Source organism: Cupressus sempervirens, chromosome 10, assembly GCF_028749045.1.
Source record: "Cupressus sempervirens isolate cs-2001-9-10 chromosome 10, ASM2874904v1, whole genome shotgun sequence".
In the NCBI taxonomy this organism is placed as follows: domain Eukaryota; kingdom Viridiplantae; phylum Streptophyta; class Pinopsida; order Cupressales; family Cupressaceae; genus Cupressus; species Cupressus sempervirens.
The window spans coordinates 146641593-146661188 of NC_143127.1; the positions used below are offsets into that span (position 1 = coordinate 146641593).

Here is a 19596-nt window from a genome sequence, read left to right on the forward strand (position 1 = left end):
TGGTTGATTTTTTAAGCCTTTATCGTCATTTTCTTTGCTTTTGAGTTTGCGTTTGTTAGTTTTTTATCCTTTGGTTTTGGTCATGTCACGCCTTTTGCTTTTCCCTTCGATTTGGTCTAACCTAGAGCTCAATCGAAGTTGTCAAACAAGAGATATGCCCGTTTTAGTGCCTCAAAAGTGGACCTTTTTGGTGCAACAACATGAATTTTATATTTGTAATTTGACTTTCACTTTTTGATAAATATAACTTTTATTCACTTTTTGTTATGTTTTTAAGTTACTTTAACTTTAAATTTTTCACTTCAAGTGACTATAGTGCACTTTATGTTATAATTTGAGGTTGATTTACTTTTTAATTTTTCACTTAAAGTGACTATATAACTATATAGTTCCAATTTAATTTTTGATTTATTAATCAAATGCTTATTTAAATGTTACTTTTTAAATGATGTTTATATATTATATTTTTAAATATGATAGATAAATTGTTTATGACCCATTTAGTAACATTTTATAAATTTTAAGTTGGATTAAATGACTAAGTTATCAGAAGTGCACATTTTATATGCAATTACATGTAAAATCCATCAAAAGTGGACATTTTACATGTCACTTCATATAAAGTTCAATTTGGTGGACCTTTTTGATGTCATTACATCAAAAAGCTATCATAAATGGGCCTTTTTGATGTCATTGTATCAAAAGTTGAGTTTTTATGTCTTTACATCCAAAATGTGATGTAACTTAAAATGTGCATTCCCTTCCAAAAGGTCCGATTTTGATTTGTAATGTCCCCTTTTTAGCATTCATAGCATGATGTTGTTGTTAGCCTATTTCCCCACGGTCCCATAGGCTAACCAGAACATTAAAGGGGCTTAGAGGCCATTTGGCCTAGATAGTTTCAGTTGCAGGTCTTTCTGAGGGGTTTTGAGGCAACTTTGGGCATACTTACTATTTATAGTAAGTCATCTTGGGCATGGGTGGACATCCAGTGGCAGCGGTATGTCAATGGTAATTGTTTAAAATCGGCAAGAAGACTTGTTTATCATTGATAAGATTTGTTTTGCATTGATAAAGCTATTTTATAAAGTTAAATTTAAATATTTAACTTTATTAATGCATAGACTATAGTTTGTGGGAAATATTTAAATTAAAAGAGTCCCTTTTATTTTATAACACATTGGAGACATAAGTTACATAAAAGGAGTTATGTTTTATTCCACATTGAGAAAACGAAGGATGGAGCTCTTGTGAGAACACTATAAAAGAAATGGAAGAGCTTCTTTTAAGCATGGTTGGAAATATCAAAGAAATTGGAGAATTTTCTGGAGGTTATGTCTCAATAGTTTGAAGGACGAAATCCCTTCAAGCTGAAAATCTTGACGCCATTGAAAAATATGGTCTTGAGATTCAACAGGGTAGCAATCTGAAAAAGCAGTCTGAAAAAGCGGAACCGAAAAAGCAGGCGGAAAAAGCAGAATCGAAAAAGCAAGCGAAAAAAGCAGAACTGAAAAAGCAGGCAGAAAAAGCGGAATCGAAAAAGCAAGCGGAAAAAGCGGAACCGAAAAAGCAGTTCAAAAAAGTAAAGCAGAAGGGGCAGCATTGAAGGAAAATTATTACAGCCATCTACAACCAGGTTCCCTTGTTAGTATTGTTTTTTTTAGGGTATTATAAGTTTTAGCTGTAAGTGTGCATTATACCAGCATTGTCATTTTGGTAATCCATGTAAATGCCAAAGTCTTGGCCATATTTCATGAGCATTGTATTAGAAATTTGATTGCAATAAAAAAGATAATAGTTGTTGGTGTCATTTAAGCAATTCAATCTCATTATTTATCAGCTAGATAGTTTGCATACCAACTGTTTGCAAAAATGCCAGTTGGCTGTAGGTGTTCTTTTCTCATGCTTAGATCATAATATATGCACTGAATATTGTCAAAATTAGGAGCACACTCATGTTAGGTCATTGTGTAGTTCATTGTAATCTTCTATCACTAGATTCTCATTGATGCAAATTGGAAAAAAGTCATTTAAAGCAAGCTGAAATACTATATCAGTCATATGTCTCTTGCATGTGAATTGTTTGACAAAATTCTTTGAGCCTTCAATCAGCATTTTTGAGAGCATATTTGAGGAGGGTTATTACAGTGGTATCAGAGCTTGCTTACAAAGTGTTTGACGAAATGTCAAACAACTGAAGTATAAAGATTTTTGGTGTTTGAAGAAGTTATAACCTATTGAGGTTATTACATGATCACTTGCACATTTTGAAATATGCTATGCACCCAAAAAGGTCTGATTTACCTTGTTAAAGGATTTTAAAATATGTCATTGACCTCAAAAGGTCCGATTTAAACTAAAAATATGTTTTAATATGTGTATTGCCCTTCAAAAAGTCTAATTTTGAAGAAATACATGTCTTTGCCTTTCAAGAACCCGATTTTGATCATTAAGGAAGATTTTTATTAAGATATTATCTCTTTAGTTAAATACTTTCTATAATGGTCAACTACTTGTCTGTAGTTCGTCTTTCAGTCTAGATAGGAATGTTTCCTATCCTGTCTTCAGTGTCAACTACTTGTCTGTAAATTGTCTTTCAGTCTAGATAGGAATGTTTCCTATCCTGTCTTCAATTTTGTTTCTAATTTCATCTGCAGTCTACCCTTGTAATTCTTTATAAGGAACACATTTGTTCCTCTATTATTCAATCAATCATCCGGAAATCAGTTAATCTGCCAATTGTTGAATCTTGTAACATGGTATCAGAGCTACTACTTCAAATCTTTTTGAAAATTCTATAATTTCATTTTGAAATTATTTGGTTCAAATTTTTGGAATTATTTCTCCAATTTTTCAAAAACCTGACTAGGGTTTTCCGTTTTTGTGAAGAATTTGTGTGTTCATTTTTTTTTGGGTTTTTTTTTAGAAGAAACATCTGCTGAAAATTGTAGATCTAGAGGTTGTTTTTCAGCAACTCGCATCCTCATCACATCTGAAAATCGCGATTTTTTATGCTTTGGTCATTTTTTTCTGCTCATGTTTTTTCAGACATTTTGATTGTCGTTTTGTTTACAGTCTCCATTTTCGCGTATTCAGCTTGCATCCGCATGATTTGGAGGCTCACATTGCAGTTGCTAGGGCTTGTATCTTACTACCAAAACACATGGAATCCATAGTTTTGGTTCAGATCATTATCTAACATGTTTTTTTCTGAGATTGTTTCGAGAAGTCGTGCGACCAGAAAACCTGTGATTTTAAGGAACAAAATCTGCACGTTTTAGTGTCAAATCTACTTCCCAACTACTGTCTCAGTCAAGACGCCCCTATTCTGAAAAAAAAAAAAAGATAGTTCTTCTGCTTGCAACCATCATTTTTTTACTGTTTTTGACCTCAATGGCCACCACCTGATTTTTTGCCCAAAACCCTAATTTTTGGGTCTGAAATTTTTTTTGTTTGCAGATTCTTGGTGGGCTTTTCGAGAGCTGAAATGGGTTGTCCTTCGATTTTTCTGGGTGCCTCGATTTTTGAGCCAGCGGATCCAAAAAATGACAGCATATTCCTTCTGGGTTTTTCGAGCTCTCTTCTAGGTCACTCTGATTCTTCTGGGTCTTCCATATTTTTTCCTTGAAATCTGTGCGTATTGAATTTCAGTCTTGAAGTTTGTACTTGAATTCTTTGAAATAACATCTTTGAGTAATCTGATGTTGTAGGGCAGTCAATGATTGAATGGTTGCAATTATAACACTTAGGAAGCAGCGCATGTTGACTGTCTTCGAGTACTGTCGCTTGGATGAGCTTTTTCTAGGCACAAAGACTTGTCCGACCTCCGACCAAGCAGAATAGGACAAGTTTGATGATCGCAATTGAGAGGCTGTTATGCTTCTCAAGCTCTGTTATCGATGATCAGCTATCGCAGATTCCTTTTGGCAAGTCTGCTGCAGAAATCTAGAAATATCTGAAGGAGCTGCATGAAACAATAGCACAAGTTGTCGAGCTTCCTGATCAAGGCGAAGTTGCATTTTTTGCCTTCTAAATCTGTTTTTATTTTTATGGGTTTGTTGATTTTCTCCTTAAAAATCATTTCATGTTGTTTGTAATACACAAGGTTGTGTGAGATTCTGGGTTTTACTGTTTTTTCCACAAAAATGAAGTTTTGTAATTGCAATCTATTTTGAGCCATAACACTCTTTTGGCAAAGCTTCTTGGTTTTAGCATTCTGTAGATCCAGGGAGGGTCTTAGTTATCCCAGAATGTTCCGACATCCGTATGTTGACCATTCAGGAAGGGTATTAAGATATTATCTCTTTAGTTAAATACTTTCTATAATGGTCAACTACTTGTCTGTAGTCCATCTTTCAGTCTAGATAGGAATGTTTCCTATCCTGTCTTCAGTGTCAACTACTTGTCTGTAGTCCGTCTTTCAGTCTAGATAGGAATGTTTCCTATCCTGTCTTTAGTTTTGTTTCTAATTTCGACTTCAGTCTACGTTGTTTCTTTTAGAAACAACGTCCTTGTAATTCTTTCTAAGGAACACATTTGTTCCTCTGTTAATCAATCAATCATCTAGAGATCCGTTAATCTGCCAATTCTTGAATCTTGTAACAATTTTCTTGATGGATTTGTATGAAATCTTTTTCATTAGGGTTGTTTTTGCTTAGCCATGGATTTTCCAACATTGAAAATGGATTTATCTTGCTTAAAAACAAATTTTCAAACTTCTTCCAAGGGCACATTTTTGAAAAAATCTTCACATAAATCCATTTTGAATGATTTAAATCACGTTTTTTCAAGGAAAAGAGGAGTTTTGACATCTTCAATCATTTGCAATACATCTTGGCTCACATTCTTGCACTTAGAAGCCAAAAAAAATTCATTTAATGCTTTTTATAAATCACGTTTTTGCTATAAACGCCCATAAAATTGGGGTTTTTTTTCACTTTTTTGCATTTTGATCCATGTATATACATTTGGGCAAGTTTTTGCATTCCCAATTCAAAAATGACTCAAAACATGCATTTTTTGGCCATGTTTTTGCAAAAACGGCCTAGATTTTTGCATATACAAGTCATATTTTTGTTCAAAAAAACTCAAAAAATGTAATATCAGCCCATACATTTGGATCAAGAGGGGTTGTTTTTGAGTTTTAATGCGTGTTCTTGTCTTTGGAGACCACTTTTTTGGCCTTCTTATGTCAAATTCGACCATTGAATGTCCATTACATGCAAGTATGAAAAAAGTCAAAAAGATGTTTGAGAATCTGAATTTGAGGGAGAATTGGTCTTCAAGTCTATAAAACTTGCTATTTTGGCTCTTTAACCTCCAAGTAAGTGGATAATTTCAAACTTGCTCATCAATTCATGCTTATCTTGCTATTTTCATGCATATTATGGCTTGTTATTGCACACTTGTCGGTATATAAGCCATGAAAAATGCATTTTGCCTTTAAAAATGATGAAAACTCTCATTTTCACACTTTTAGAATTTCCCCAAATTCCAAATTCGAATTTGCACTTGAAAGCGATTTGCATATTGACATGTTTGAGTTTAAGACCAAAGGCATGTGGTTTTTTTGTGCTTGTTTTTCATTGTTTGCTTGCTTGTTTTTTCTTTTTTCTTTTTTTGGAAGAAATTGCAAGTTCTTTCCCAAGAGCTTGAGCATGTTTCACTTCACTCCATATTCCATTTTCATCTTTCCATGTCACAACATTTCACATCTCATTTGACAAATGCGATTACATGTTTTCCATCTCATTCACCATTCGCACATGCATGTAATCCCATTTTCCATTTCCATCCCTCCATATGCATTCGCGGCTTTATGAGCAATTACATATTTCCACATCTTTCCATGCTTTCCATCTCATCCATCATTTGCACTTGCATGTAAAGTGCATCTTCCATCCGCTTTCACATCACGTCTCACTATTCCTCCCTTGTCACATGTTGCACTTACATGTAATGATTTTTCATGCAATAACGTCTTGAAAACCCTAAGCCATGTTTGAAAATAAATAATCTTCATTTGCACTCATTTCCATGCGTTCCACTTTCATGTTTCAAATCATTTCCATCCTTCCAAGCACTTTTCTTAAAAGAAAAAAAGTTAAAGGTGTTGATGGAAAGTTGTTCCGAATTTACATCTAGACACCATCGAGAAGGTTTTTGAAATGTCATAGACTCCAATTTGTGCTGATCTACACAAGAGATTTCACAACAACTTGAGCGAGACAAGGTGGATCACATCAAGTTTTCAAATGACAACAGAAAATTCATCAATGTCAAAGGTTATCAAAGTGAATGCAGCGGTACAAAGTATAGGAACTTCTGATCCTGTGATCATCTGGGATTGCATCATCAAAGTACAAGGCCCTTTAGAAAAATCCCTAGGATTGTTTCCTTCTTTTCCGTCTTCTTTCTTCTTTCATATTTGTAGTTGGAGAGGATGCATTGCATGAAAAAATGTAATTAAAAGTAATGCGAGTTACATGTATGTTAAAAGATGTAATGCGAGTTACACGTGCAGTTGCATGTAACCCTATATTTTCTCTTAGTTAGACTAGGTCAAAGTTGGTTGAGTTGCTCCCACTTTTTCCTCTACTTTTTTCTCAATTTATGTGCATATATAAAGGAGTGCCCCCTCATTGTAAAAATCATCTTTTGTTGTATGCAAGAAAGATCTGCCACATTTGTGCAAGCATAACTTTGATTGTGTAGTACAAATTTGGGAGAAAAGTGAATAAAAGAAGCAATTGGATTAGAAGCTTTGACTAGAAGCAATTGTGATAGAGCAAATTAGAAGCTTTGACTGTAATTTGTGCCTATTGTCTTGATTCACGTTATTATTGTGTGTTCAATAAAAGAGCATAGTGATTTAAGAAGTAATCGAAGCCGAAACTTTGACTGGGAGTGGGTGTGGAGACATATAGCTAGAAGCTTTGTCTGTAGTTTATTCTTCTTTCTTAAATTCGCAAAATAGTTAAGTTATTCTTACTTTTAAGAGTTTTTGTGTCCTAATTGTAAATCTTTTCCATATAGAAATATGACTGGACTTAGAGCCAAACTAATACATTTTCAGCTATCCTTTGAGTTAGTGAAGGTTTATCGGTATCATTGTTTCCAACTCTTGATAGAAGTGTAGTTAGAGATTCACCCTGCCCATTACTTGCTCTATGAGTAAGTGGATTTTTTTTGAAAGATGAGAAGAAAGGATATTGGTAACACCTAGTTTATAAAATCTCTCGACTTTTTGCTTGCCTTGAGTCGATCCAAGGAACGGTGAGAAGGGGGAACCTTCCCCTTAAGGTAGGAGAGACGCTCTCTCACATGATGTAGCTTGTCATCCTATTTTGCAACTGAATTTTTACCCAAAACTGTCAGTTGCAAAATATCCACCCAACAAGGCAATACCCAAAACAGTTAAGGGAATCTAATTTCAACAAGAAAATCAAGGCCCTCTCATTTTATCTTTTTGAAAAACACCAATGACGAGTTGAACATCACTGGTATAGGTCTCATAAGTTTTTGCTCTAAAAGTTTCAAGTAACACACTTTTTAAAACACACAAAGATTCAACTGAGTGATAATTCACATCTTTATGTAGTTCTATATTGTAATCCATATAAAAAACTTGAAATAGCAAAGGGTTTAAGACAAAAAAGAGATTCTCTTTGAATTAATTTAAATTGAAGGTGGCTTGAACTTAAACTAACAGCATATCCCACAAAATAAACCCTTTTTAGACAGTAATAGCTTTGCTCAGGACTGCTTTAAGACTCTATAATGGTGCCAACAAGCTTCAGGTTTTCCTTAGCACAATTGAATTTAGCATCCAGGGCTACTGACTTTAAACCATTCTTTAGCTATTTGCAAGGATAAATAGACACACATCAAATTAGCTTTCTTAGCATAACACATTCATAATTTGTTTTATTAATGATTCTGATTCGTTTCAAAACACACACCACTTCGGTTCTCAAATTTCAAAGCTGCTGGGATTCATGTTTGTTTTTCAACACAATCACTTTCTACCCCTGATTTGGGTGTTGAAACTATTAGTATTTTAAAGGATTTTCTTATTAACTGCCAACTATTTAAGAACATATAAGATTACGTCTAACAAAACTTGACTTATTAGCCTTTCCTTTTGCTGTCACCTGGATAATCTTGAAATTGAGGTCATTTTGTATCAGGTTGATCACTGAATGAAACTTAAGTTTTACTTACACTTTTCAAAGGTTTTTGCTTACTACTTTCAGTTTCTCTAACTAGCTCAATATATACCTGATTTCTATTAATCCTCTTTACAGTGGCTGAATTAAAACTTCTGAACTGAATTAGGTGCTTTAGGCTGAATATCCTTCATTTCCATTCAAAAAAATTCAGAAAGATGTGATCAAATATTCATATTTTGTCCAAGAAACAAGATGCCTTGGTTATTTCCATTGTGATATCTATGAACAAATCATAGATATCATTACCATATATGGTATCCTGATCCAGTTAACAAGTGATAGAGGATGACACATTGTAAATCATGTGATCCGATTGCTCACAATGGAGTTCAAAATTCATCATTCCTTTTCGAGGCTGTACTACCTGAGAAAAATGGACAGGCTGAATCAACAAATAAGATATTGGTATCAGTAATATATAAGTCCTATAGAGTTGAAGGAGAGGATTGGGAGGAAAAGCTGCCATGTGTTTTATGGGCCTACCGCACTACTTATAAGGTTACGATGGGACAAACATCGTTTCAATTGATGTATGGTCAAGAGGCCGTCGTGCCAGTTAAGTTCATGATGCCGAGCTTGAGGATAGCAATCGAGACAAATTGGGTGACATGTAGAGTCTTAGGGAAAGGTTGTATGATTTAAACAAGCTCAACGAACAAAGATTAATGGGCAATGGGCCACCGAAGTATCTTAGCTCAAGCGTAAGGCGTGGCATGATAAACACCTGAAGCTAACTAAATTCACACCAAGCCAACTCGTCATGAAGTATAACGGGCGCAACAAGATTAAACCGGGCAAGTTCAAGGTTAAGTGGGTTGGGTGGTACAAAGTATGTGAAGTTGGCGATAATGGAGCAATCAAGTTGTTTGACCTTGGATGGGAACGAGATAGCTGGCTCAAAAATCAAGATTCATCATCAAAGGCATGAAGGATGAAGGAATGATGGCTCATGCATAGGGCAGAGAAATATAACTTAGACTTAGGAATTAATTTTTTTTTTTTTTGAAAAATGGAAAAAATAAAATAAAATTTTGCAAGTAAAATAAGGTTGTACAATCACATACATGACACCATACGACAACACATATGAAACTGTATGAACATTCCATAAACACTGTACGACGAGAAATGAGAACTCAAGCACGATATCGTATGGTATCCACAAGGCAACATGGTATTTATTAGGCGACAGTGCAGGGGAAATAGGAAAACAACACCGTATGGCATGACAATAGTGAAAAACACTTGGGAGGTATATAACACCATACGGTCATGCCATTTGGTACCAAGAAAACACCACAACCTTACTGTATGGTTGGAGAAGCACACATAGGCAGCAGCGTATGACATACTGTAGATATCCTCTGATGGAATTATTGCCATTGATGTGAAAGGTATTTGGGAGATCGTTGGAGATATTGTTATTGGTGTTAAAAGATATGAACAAGAAGAAGTTATTATTGAATTATCCTTGGTTGAAACCAAGATAAGTAAAAGTAAACTAAAACGATGATGGTCAACAAATCTATGGCAAAATGAAAGATTGTGGTTTCCACCAATAAGATATATGAAATATATCTTTTATATAAAATATATAGAATAGCATATTTGAGAAGAGCTTGGGCAGCAGTGATAGTGAAGGCTTACAATGATGATGCATCAACAATTTAACACTTAGACCTATGAAGGCGTACATATAATACACAGCAGATGGGAGGTGGTTCATCATAAAACAGAAATTTATTTAAATGCAGCAATGTTCATTTCCAAGCAATGAATTACTTCACCATCAAAGAGGATGATCATTTGGCAACTTATATTTATGTCATCGTGAGACAGAACTTCACAAAATGATGTATATAGAAGACGAAAACATTCTAAGCAATGGTTACATGATGAAGACTTCAGAAATCAGAGATAAAGATAATGGATATAGATATACACGGCAGCACTATTTCAGTAAATAAAGAAGGGAGAATATTATTAATATCTATTCTGTAAACTGAAGAATTAATATTCAGAAACATAAGTCAGCACGTGAATGATGAAGACAAAATTATGTCAGCTAGGTCATTATTTAGGAGCCCGATAAAACAAAGTATAATGAGAAGCGATGAAAGGATTCTGTGATCAAGTTATCTTCAGACATCTTATATAACTCGCAGGATAATAAAGTGTTTACAGCAAATGATGTAGTGTGATGGAAACAAGATATAATAAGTGATTAAATATTAAATATGGAAAGTGCTTACGGAGATAAACCGTGACTATAAAAGCTTCAGCGATAGTCAAATACATTTATCCCATTGGCATGTGATAATGAAGAATGTCGTACACATCACTTAGTATGGTTATCATGAAACAGTAATATAATTGTCTTCAGTGATCACGTATTGGAATATCCAGTAATCTTGAGTTGAGGCAATGGAAATTAATATTATCAATGGTCACTATCTTGCAAGCCTCTAAGATGTCAAATAGATTGCTGCAAGCATTCAATGAATAGGAATTTTTCATCTGGATAGTCACCTAAGAGTATGGGGGTTCAAAAGCTATTACAAACTTCAAATTGAAACACTCCCGATATGTACAAGAGACAACATAGACTTGTGCTTGTATGCTAAAGTTTTGTGGAAAACATATAATCAAAGATGACAATTTGGGCAAGTGTATCAATAAAGGATAAAACAGAAATACGATACACAATCTTGGCAACATATCTTCAGAAGTTCTGATGGTAACATATATGCTAGGAAATCTATGAGGATTCCACATCACAAATTGCAAAGGATTCACCCGACAGGAGTTTGAAACATATAAAGGTTACAAGATACTTCAAAAATATTGAAGTCAGCACTCAGGACAGTAGTCGGCATATGTGAAATCAAATAAGGAATGATCAAAATACTATTTTCCACATTCAGATTATCAGCGTAGGAATGAAGTAGCCATCAGGATTCAACTAGAAAGTATGAGCATCGAATACAAATCAAAATAACGGCAATGGAATAATGAAGGAAGAGTAATGCAATATCAACATATATGAAATACATATGAACAGTGTAAAGCAGTGATTAATACATTGACAAGGAGAGCAGCTATCAATTAAGTTATTTAATCATAGTCCTTCCTAAGTAAAGCGGTTTACTAAAACAATTGCTAAAGTCACCACATAAGACTAATAAAAAGAAATTAAATTAAATGAAAAGATACGTATTATAAAGACATCACTTGACAATGAGATGCACCCTTTGCTTGAATGTTAAAGGCATATATATAGAGAATCTATCATTTTCAATAAGTGTGTGGTTAGATTGAGTACGAATAAGAAGTGTGTGAAAGAAGAATATTTAACAAGAGAAAGGTGATTGTGGAGCAAATTGATGAAAGGTCCATCTCTTCTTGGTTCTGATTTGGCATCGATTAAAAGGGTTTAGACTTTTCTTTTACAGTGCATTATCAGATGTCACAGGTTCACTCCTCATAGTATCATTCTTGTTGAGTTCGGCGCTCATCCCTTCAGTCTTGTGGCCATATTTGATCTGGTTTGGTTTCTTCATCGTTTGCATGGTTTTGTTGATTTGGTTGATGGGCGAGAACGATATTCCTACTTGGCATATTGTTCTTTTGTTGCTATTGAGTTCTGATATATGTTCTTGAGCTCGTTGCTGGTATGCGCAGGCTTCTTCTCTGTTGAGATCGATTGGGATTGATTTTGACCACCTCCCCCCTTACCAGTTCTCGTTGAGTTCCCCTGATCACCTCCTCCCCTCTCGGCAGGAGTTGAATGAGCATGTCAGACTAGATATTTATAGACAATATATCATCACTACCTGGACTAACCCACCTGGTGGGTTGCGTCCGAGGATGACCTTTTATGCAGAGCACTTTTTGGAGATCTTTGATTGGATTATTGTTTGTCCTAGTTACTTATCTCGGTGGTGTCCTCATGCCCTGCGTATCTCCCTAGGGTTCTTCAGAGTTGGTTCTCACCCTCTTCAGGCTCAGACTAACCATCATATTGACAGTGAAGAGCGTATTTGTAAGTTGTGTACTTTACAGGAGGTTGAGACAGAGATTAACTTTATTTTCCATTGCCCTATCTATTATGAGATCAGAGGAAGATTTTACTGCTTGTTTCGAGATTGCTCTTCTCTTTCAGATTTCTTTAGCTACTGTGATTAGAGATATCTTGCATTATATCTTCAGGAGGCCACCTTGCTCCCAAATAGTACTTTACAGTCACTACTTCCTCATTGGTATTCATCTACTCAGCTCATTACTGCCTTCTTCACACCCTTATACCCTCTAGCTCTACCATATCTTGTGGTCATTCCAGACTTGTTAGACCCCAGATACAATCTTCCGCAAGATCGTAGAAGCAAACTAGAGGTTCTATCCATCCGGAGTCGTCTCCTTCTGTGACTGACTTCTTTTTGCCTAGAAAGGACTCCCAGTCCTTGTTGTTGCCACTCTTTGTTTCTCTCTTCTTGTTTTTGTTGCTCACTTTTCTCGGACACTGTTTGTGCTCTTTTTGTAATCTTCCAGTCCCATAGACCTTTTGGTCATCTTTTGTTGGACATTAATAATATTATCTTATCTTATCTATGTTAAATTTGAAATACATATGTATGCATGATAAGTGTGTGGCAGAATTATAAAAGAAAATTAGAAAGATTGCGGCTACAGGGGTGAATATAAGTTTAATATAGAGATAAATATTAGTTTGAAGGAAAGAAATTGTGCAAGCATAATGTCCATCATCAGTTGAGTGGGCAACATTATCAGGGTGGAACATAAGTGTGTGCACAGTGGGTTGGTGCTCACGAAGATAGTAGAGGGAGTTGGAGCTTCTTGTAGGTTGGAGCTTGCGAAGTGTGGGAGTTGGAGCTTCCAGTGAGTTGGTGCTCATAAACGTAGAGGTTGGAGCCTCTAGTAGGTCGAAGCCTACAATACATTGTAAAAGAACAAAGTTTATGTAAAAGCATTTATTGTTGTGATTTTCTCCCGCATTGGGTTTCCACGTAAATCTTGCGTTATTGTGTTCATTTGCATAATTGTTCATTTCAGCATTAAATGTTAATTGTTTGGATAAAAGTTTTAAATTGGTGAATTTCTTATTATATTGATTCACCCCCACCTCTTAGTATAATCGTGTGCTCTTCATCCTCTAGGTGAGCATATCATTGTGCAAGCACAAGACCGCACCGTACACTATGTTGGAGTAGAGAATTTGACCGCACCACCATATGAGCTTTTTAGGGAGCGAGAATTTGATTGTAAGGGGATCAAGGGAACCAAGGCATTGTGGAGATACACCATTGGTCATAGCTATGGTAAGAGATAGCATACCGAACGACTAGGCCTGAGACTAAGTACCATATGACATTAGGTTATGCCAACAAAACCACTGGAAGGCTCAACTTGGGTTGTACGTCACATAATAGATATAAATAATTGGTAGTGGACACTTCCGGACATGGCAATAGGAGATATTGCCCAAGGCAAAGGTGAAGTACAAGCCGCTTCCCGTAGCAAAGAAGTACAAGCCATGCAAACAAAAAGAGTTGCATCCATACAAACAAGCAAGCAAAAATCCTAACCGCTTCTCTCAAGGGTGGTAAAGACAAATCAAGAAACCGTTATGGACAAACAACCTTGGAAACCAAAACTGCAGACACAAAGTGGTTCAAGTTCAAGCAACACTATGTCGAAGAATACACAAGTACTACCTTTAGGAGTGAAAATTGCAAGACAAATAGACACAGGGAAAAATAAGGCATGACCAAAAGTACACACGCTTGCAACGTCTCATGTAACGCCTTAGAACATACAGTTTGAAGGGTTGAATGACTTAGAGTGCCATAAGTGGTGGCAGGAAACTCTAGACGATGATCTGGTGAAGGGTAGCATAAGGCGAGCGCAGGTAGAATGGGCAATAAAAATGTCAGTTTTATGCATTAAAGATTTTGAGGGTTCCTTAAGGATAATGATAGATACCTATAATAGGCATTCGAAAACAAGTAGCTTCTCCTATCTAGACCATGATGTAGAAATACCCTTCAAGGCAGAAGGTTATATGAGAATATTCGACATACTAGGATATGCGGAAGGAGGCAAAAAGATTGATTTAAAAGCAAAGAAAATGAAGCAGGAGGGAAAGGAGCGACTCGTAACCATGGCGTGTAGAGACCTATCTAATGCGGAAAAACAAGCTCTGATGCAAACTTCTAAAGGAAGAGGGCTAAAGAAATCAGACATTAGAGAGGGACTATGGCATTGCATTATGGACTTGGTGAAGAGCAGACTTACGGTGTCTAGTTGTGCTTTAGACATCTTATTTCTGCAGGTGGCATTAATGAACAGGATTATGACAAGGGTATATGATTGGGCAACACTGCTTTTAGAGCATATATATGAATTTATGACGTTGCAGCATAAAACATTCTATGTGTCGCACTATGCTATTAGATTGTTTCTAGATACCACAATGAGATTGATCCTAGTTGATAAGCTCAAACGACAGGACCTTTAGCTCCAGGAGAACCTCTAATTATGCAATGGCGCCATTTGGACACACTAGGAAGATAGAAGACCATGGCAAGGAAGTGACACAGACAAGAGGTGGACTTAGGATCTGAGCTCAAGAACGTAGACAGCGACAAACATGACACCTTGAGTACTAGTGACACAGATGAGGGGGGGAGAGCATACAGACGGAGGATGAATAGGTCAAGGTAATCATAGGGACACCCCTGTTGCTCCCATGACCTCTTCTCCCTATGAAAACTCATTTCACCACTACTGTGGGTTTGTATAGTCCTGGGATAGATTAGGCAACCTATCAACATGACTCTAACTGTTGTAGTAGCGGAGAGAGCACCCACTATGATTCTTGATCCAACAACCATTCCCGAGGCAGTATTTTAACTTGAGACCGTTCCTGTATCGAAGACAAAATCCCACACCTCGCCAACTAGGGCTTTGCCAGAAGAGATGATGGAGGTACTCGAGCAGGAGCATCCACACAATAACTAGGAGGTGCCACAAGTTCGGTTAGATGTGATTGGGTCAGATGTCGCTATCACAGTAGACGCCGCATTGCTACTCAGCCAGGTACTGATCAGGCAAGTACAACACAGGATTTGAGTGCTTATTTGAGTCAAAGGTTCAATAAAACATTAGTGGCACGAGCATCTAGCATTCTCTCACCTATGTGGGAGGTACCTGAGATTGAGGTCAAGGCACTTGTTGTATCTCCTATAGTTCTTCTAGATGGAGAGAGCCACCCCACCCTTGTAGATGAGTGACCACTTCCAATAGATAGTGCTCAGAGGATGTTGGAGGCAGTAGACATGGCGATGGGCATGGAGGAGTAGCCAGTATCAGGGTCATCCAAGGATATAGGAGAGGACATGGAGGCCTACTTAGTAGATGTAGTGACTCGAGGTGGCCAGGTGGTGATCTCTGCTCAAACACGATTACTTAAGGGGTAGTTCTAGAGTTGGAACATGTTCTCTCATTTATGAGACTAGGTTGTCCGACTGCATTCACCGCATGCTTCGAGGCATGAGGATGGACTAGCACAAAGACTCCCAATATGAGACAGGATTGGATTGTTGGAGAGCCAGTAGTGGAAATCGGAGTCTAGACCCTTACTCGTGAGATAGTGCAGGTGTATTGAGACACCTACTATGCTCTCCAATGGAGTGAGGTAGATCAGGTAGCAATAGAGAGGGCTCAAGAGGAGATGACTACCTAGTTAGCTGTAGTAGAAGGGAACTTGGCTATGCAACAATAGCCTGGGAGTCAAAGTGGACAGTGCTCATCGCTCAACTTGAGGCAGCAAAGTAGGAGAGAGAATCCAAGTAGACAACATTCTTAGCCCAGCTTGAGATAGTGAAGCAAGAGAAGAGTTTGCTAGAGGAGGGTGAAGCAAAAGAGGCGGAACTTGGGAACATTGCGGAGATGATGAAGACAACACTGGAGATTCAGATGCAGGTTGAAGAGGATTTGAAAAAGAGGACTGAGCAGGTGCGGTGAGTTGTGGGCGTAGTTATAGGATTCAACATCGAGACCTATAGGAATTCATCCTCCTTCCTTCTAGCCTATGTTTTGATGTATTGTATATAGTAGCATTGTCTCCATTTTTGTATGTCGTTCTCCAGACGACTTTTTTTGGGGGGGGGGGGGACAATGTTGTCAACAAAAATGTGTTATGCCATCGGGATTAGTATAACATGTGTTAGGGGTGTTAGTAACCAAAGGGCGTTCTATTATGACATGACAGTTGAGTCACACCCCTTTGGGATCTATATGTATAAGTTGGGAGAGAGGATTCATTCAGTATTAGTCATTGCTATCTATCTTGTGTATTGGTGTATGATGCATTGGAAGCACTGAAGCATTAATGAAACATATATCTGGTTCCTAAAGCATTACATATCTTTTTGTGTTATGTCTCATGTCTTGTTACCATAGAATATTATAATTTAGTTTACCCTAATCGGTAAACATCCACAACCTTCTAAAGTTTACAATAATGAAGATTGTTAACCTTAGACATACTTGTTTAGGAGTTGTAGATCCTTACCTATTATTTTGGACATTTGTGAATTTTCTAGCTTTGCTGCGCATGTGGTAACCTTGCCCATTAGTGTCAACATTTGACAAAAGAAGGATAGAAGAGGAAGCAAAGGTTTTAATTAGAGTGATTATATCCACCTTTTGTAGGTCTATCAAAGTCTAAAGATTGTTGCTTCATCGGAATTTGATGTTGTTCACCTTTTCTTTGTGGGTCCCTAGGGGTGTTAGTGTGGAAAATAAAAACCGTTGACTCTCTTCTATGTTACCACAGATGCATTTAGTCATTTGGAACACATACTGCTAAGATTTATCTGGGACTCTACACTTTGCAATTCTTGAGTCAAATATGTTACTTCTGGAGCATTTTCCTTCAGAATTTCTTGGACATACTTTGTCATGGATTTGATCATTGAGACGAGCTCCATTCTCTATTTCTTTCCCACTTTGGACTTATCAAGGATGTTTATCTTAAGTTGTAAGGACTAGTTGCCTTCCCTTGATTCCCTTTTGAGTGGAGATTGTTCTCTACCCTTTTTGGATGATGGATTACTTAATTTCAACCATTGGATCATTGATTAACACAATATTTTTGTTTCAATTGGGGCCTCTTGGCCTATCATTTGCAACCAAGGCAGGGAAAACAATGAGGCTCATGAACTAATCTGCTATGAGATGTTGAACATGAGGGGCTTGGATGTTTGGTTCCTTTACTTTCTAATTTTTTCTAAATATGTTCAGGGATATAGCTTCTTGGTAACAAAGGAGTGATATCTTGAGTTGTTCTTTTGCTCTCAAAATATTGATCTCATATTCCTCTAATTTTTCTCCTATCTGCTATCTTGGTCCTAGTGGAGAGTCTGGCTTGTTCCATAGACCATGGCTTTTCAAGTTTTCAGCTACCTTTCCATCAGTTTCAATGGTGACATTGTAGAAGGCCACATCCAATACGTCATGCTCATAAATCAGTTTGATTCTCTTAGACTGATTTTTTCGAGAGTTCTTGATTTTTGATTTTGCTGTTAGGTCTCAAAATGGAAACTTAAAGAGTTATTATTAGTAGCAACCGTACCTTTCAAGGCCAGAAATGTCTGAAAGAGCCCAATTCTGATACTCATTAAGACTCTTTATACACAAACACACTATTTTTAGGGGGACCTTTATGATTTAAAAAAACATTATACTCAGAGCCTTGAGAAACTAAGTATTAAGTTTTATTAGGAAAAATGGCGAAACCCACCAGATAAATTTTGAGGAAAAATTTATAAACCCGCAAAGGATTCCCATGCAACTTTGTGAATTACAAAATCAATTTTTTGAGGGAAAATTTTTGAAAACCCATCAGAAATTTTTTAAGGGAAAAATTTATGAAAACTCATCGGAATTTTTTTAGGGCAGCAAAACATGAGACTTCAAATGGTAAACAAGCATATGCAATCACACGCAAGTCTAAGTTGCTGGTTTGGATTTGGTTCAGATTTGGATTCAAAATTCATTCATTTTTTTTGAGAGTTGGGTTTGGATTCATTTTGGTTTTGTCTTTACAAGAATATATACTAGTGTAATACGGAGACGCATCCCCCCCCTTTTGCCCCACGTCTCGGAGACTTGGATGCACCAAGGACTTGGGGACTCCGTCCTTCCGTCCCCAGCGGTGCCACTAGATTCCGCCACCTCTACCGAGGATGGGGGATGTCCCAATGTTGACTATTGCTAATTCAACTATTTATGTTCAATGTTCGATGTCCCAATTCCATCCGATGTTCAAGTATTTACTCTTTTACATTTTTATATCTTATGTTGCAATACATGTTTTTATAACTAGCATTTAAAGTACCATATGTATATATATACACACCCCCTCCTATCCCCCACCACCATCTCCCTGTTGTCGCCCCACCTTCCCCAAATTAAGGCTCCTCTATCCCCTCATCCCAGAAACTTGTCCCCTTGTCCCCTAGGGTGGTGTAACTATGATATAGACACAAAACACACACAAATATGCAGCAACAAATAAGTGTATACACTACTATGCTAATTTTAAAGAAACATAGCAAAATGCACCACAATATCAATGTTTTAGTTCGAAAACAATAATGTCAACTTTAGTAATCAGCTATCACTTGTCATACTCGATGATTCAAAGACAACAGCTTTGGATTAGACTTGATAAAGCCAAGAAAGTAGGCTTTGGATCCAGATTTAACCATAGTAAAGATCTCTTTAAATTTTGTTCAATACATAGTTTTCTATACATGTTAGCCTATAGGTACAATAGACATTCCATAATAGATGTATGACACTTTTACACATCCTTCTTTTTCTCAAGCACCATAATTAAAACTAAATATGATTAATAATTTGAGTCCAATCATGTGCTTGAGTCTAATTTGGCATTAAAAACTTTTTGTAAAAGTAAACAAAATCTTGACCAAATTAAATTCTCAGAAATTCTGTCCGAGTTCTTGTGTTGGAATCCAGAGTCCCCCAAAAGTCATTTGAAATCTGCTAGGATTGCTTTGAGAGAATTCCCAACAAAATTTGGTCTTTGGGGTAAATGTTTGATAGAATCTAACAAGGACCAAACTTTTGAGAGAATTGAACTAGAAATTCCTAGGTCCGAGAGAATTTGGTAACCTAGATTCAAGTACATGCAACCCTAAAAAGTTAGAGACTTTTGCTTCAACCAAGAAATCGCAGCATCAAAACCCTTAACCATGCTCACGATTTCCAGCAAAAATCCTCAAAAATGAACCACAAAAGTTTCATAAAATACCTTTAG

General features: G+C 36.7%; 1 protein-coding gene across 1 annotated transcript in view; it reads left to right on the forward strand.

Moving 5' to 3' along the window:
* The window catches only part of LOC149533001 (ribonucleoside-diphosphate reductase subunit beta), a 184462-nt gene that overhangs the window by 74608 nt on the left and 90258 nt on the right, over positions 1–19596 (forward strand). The window lies entirely within an intron of this gene.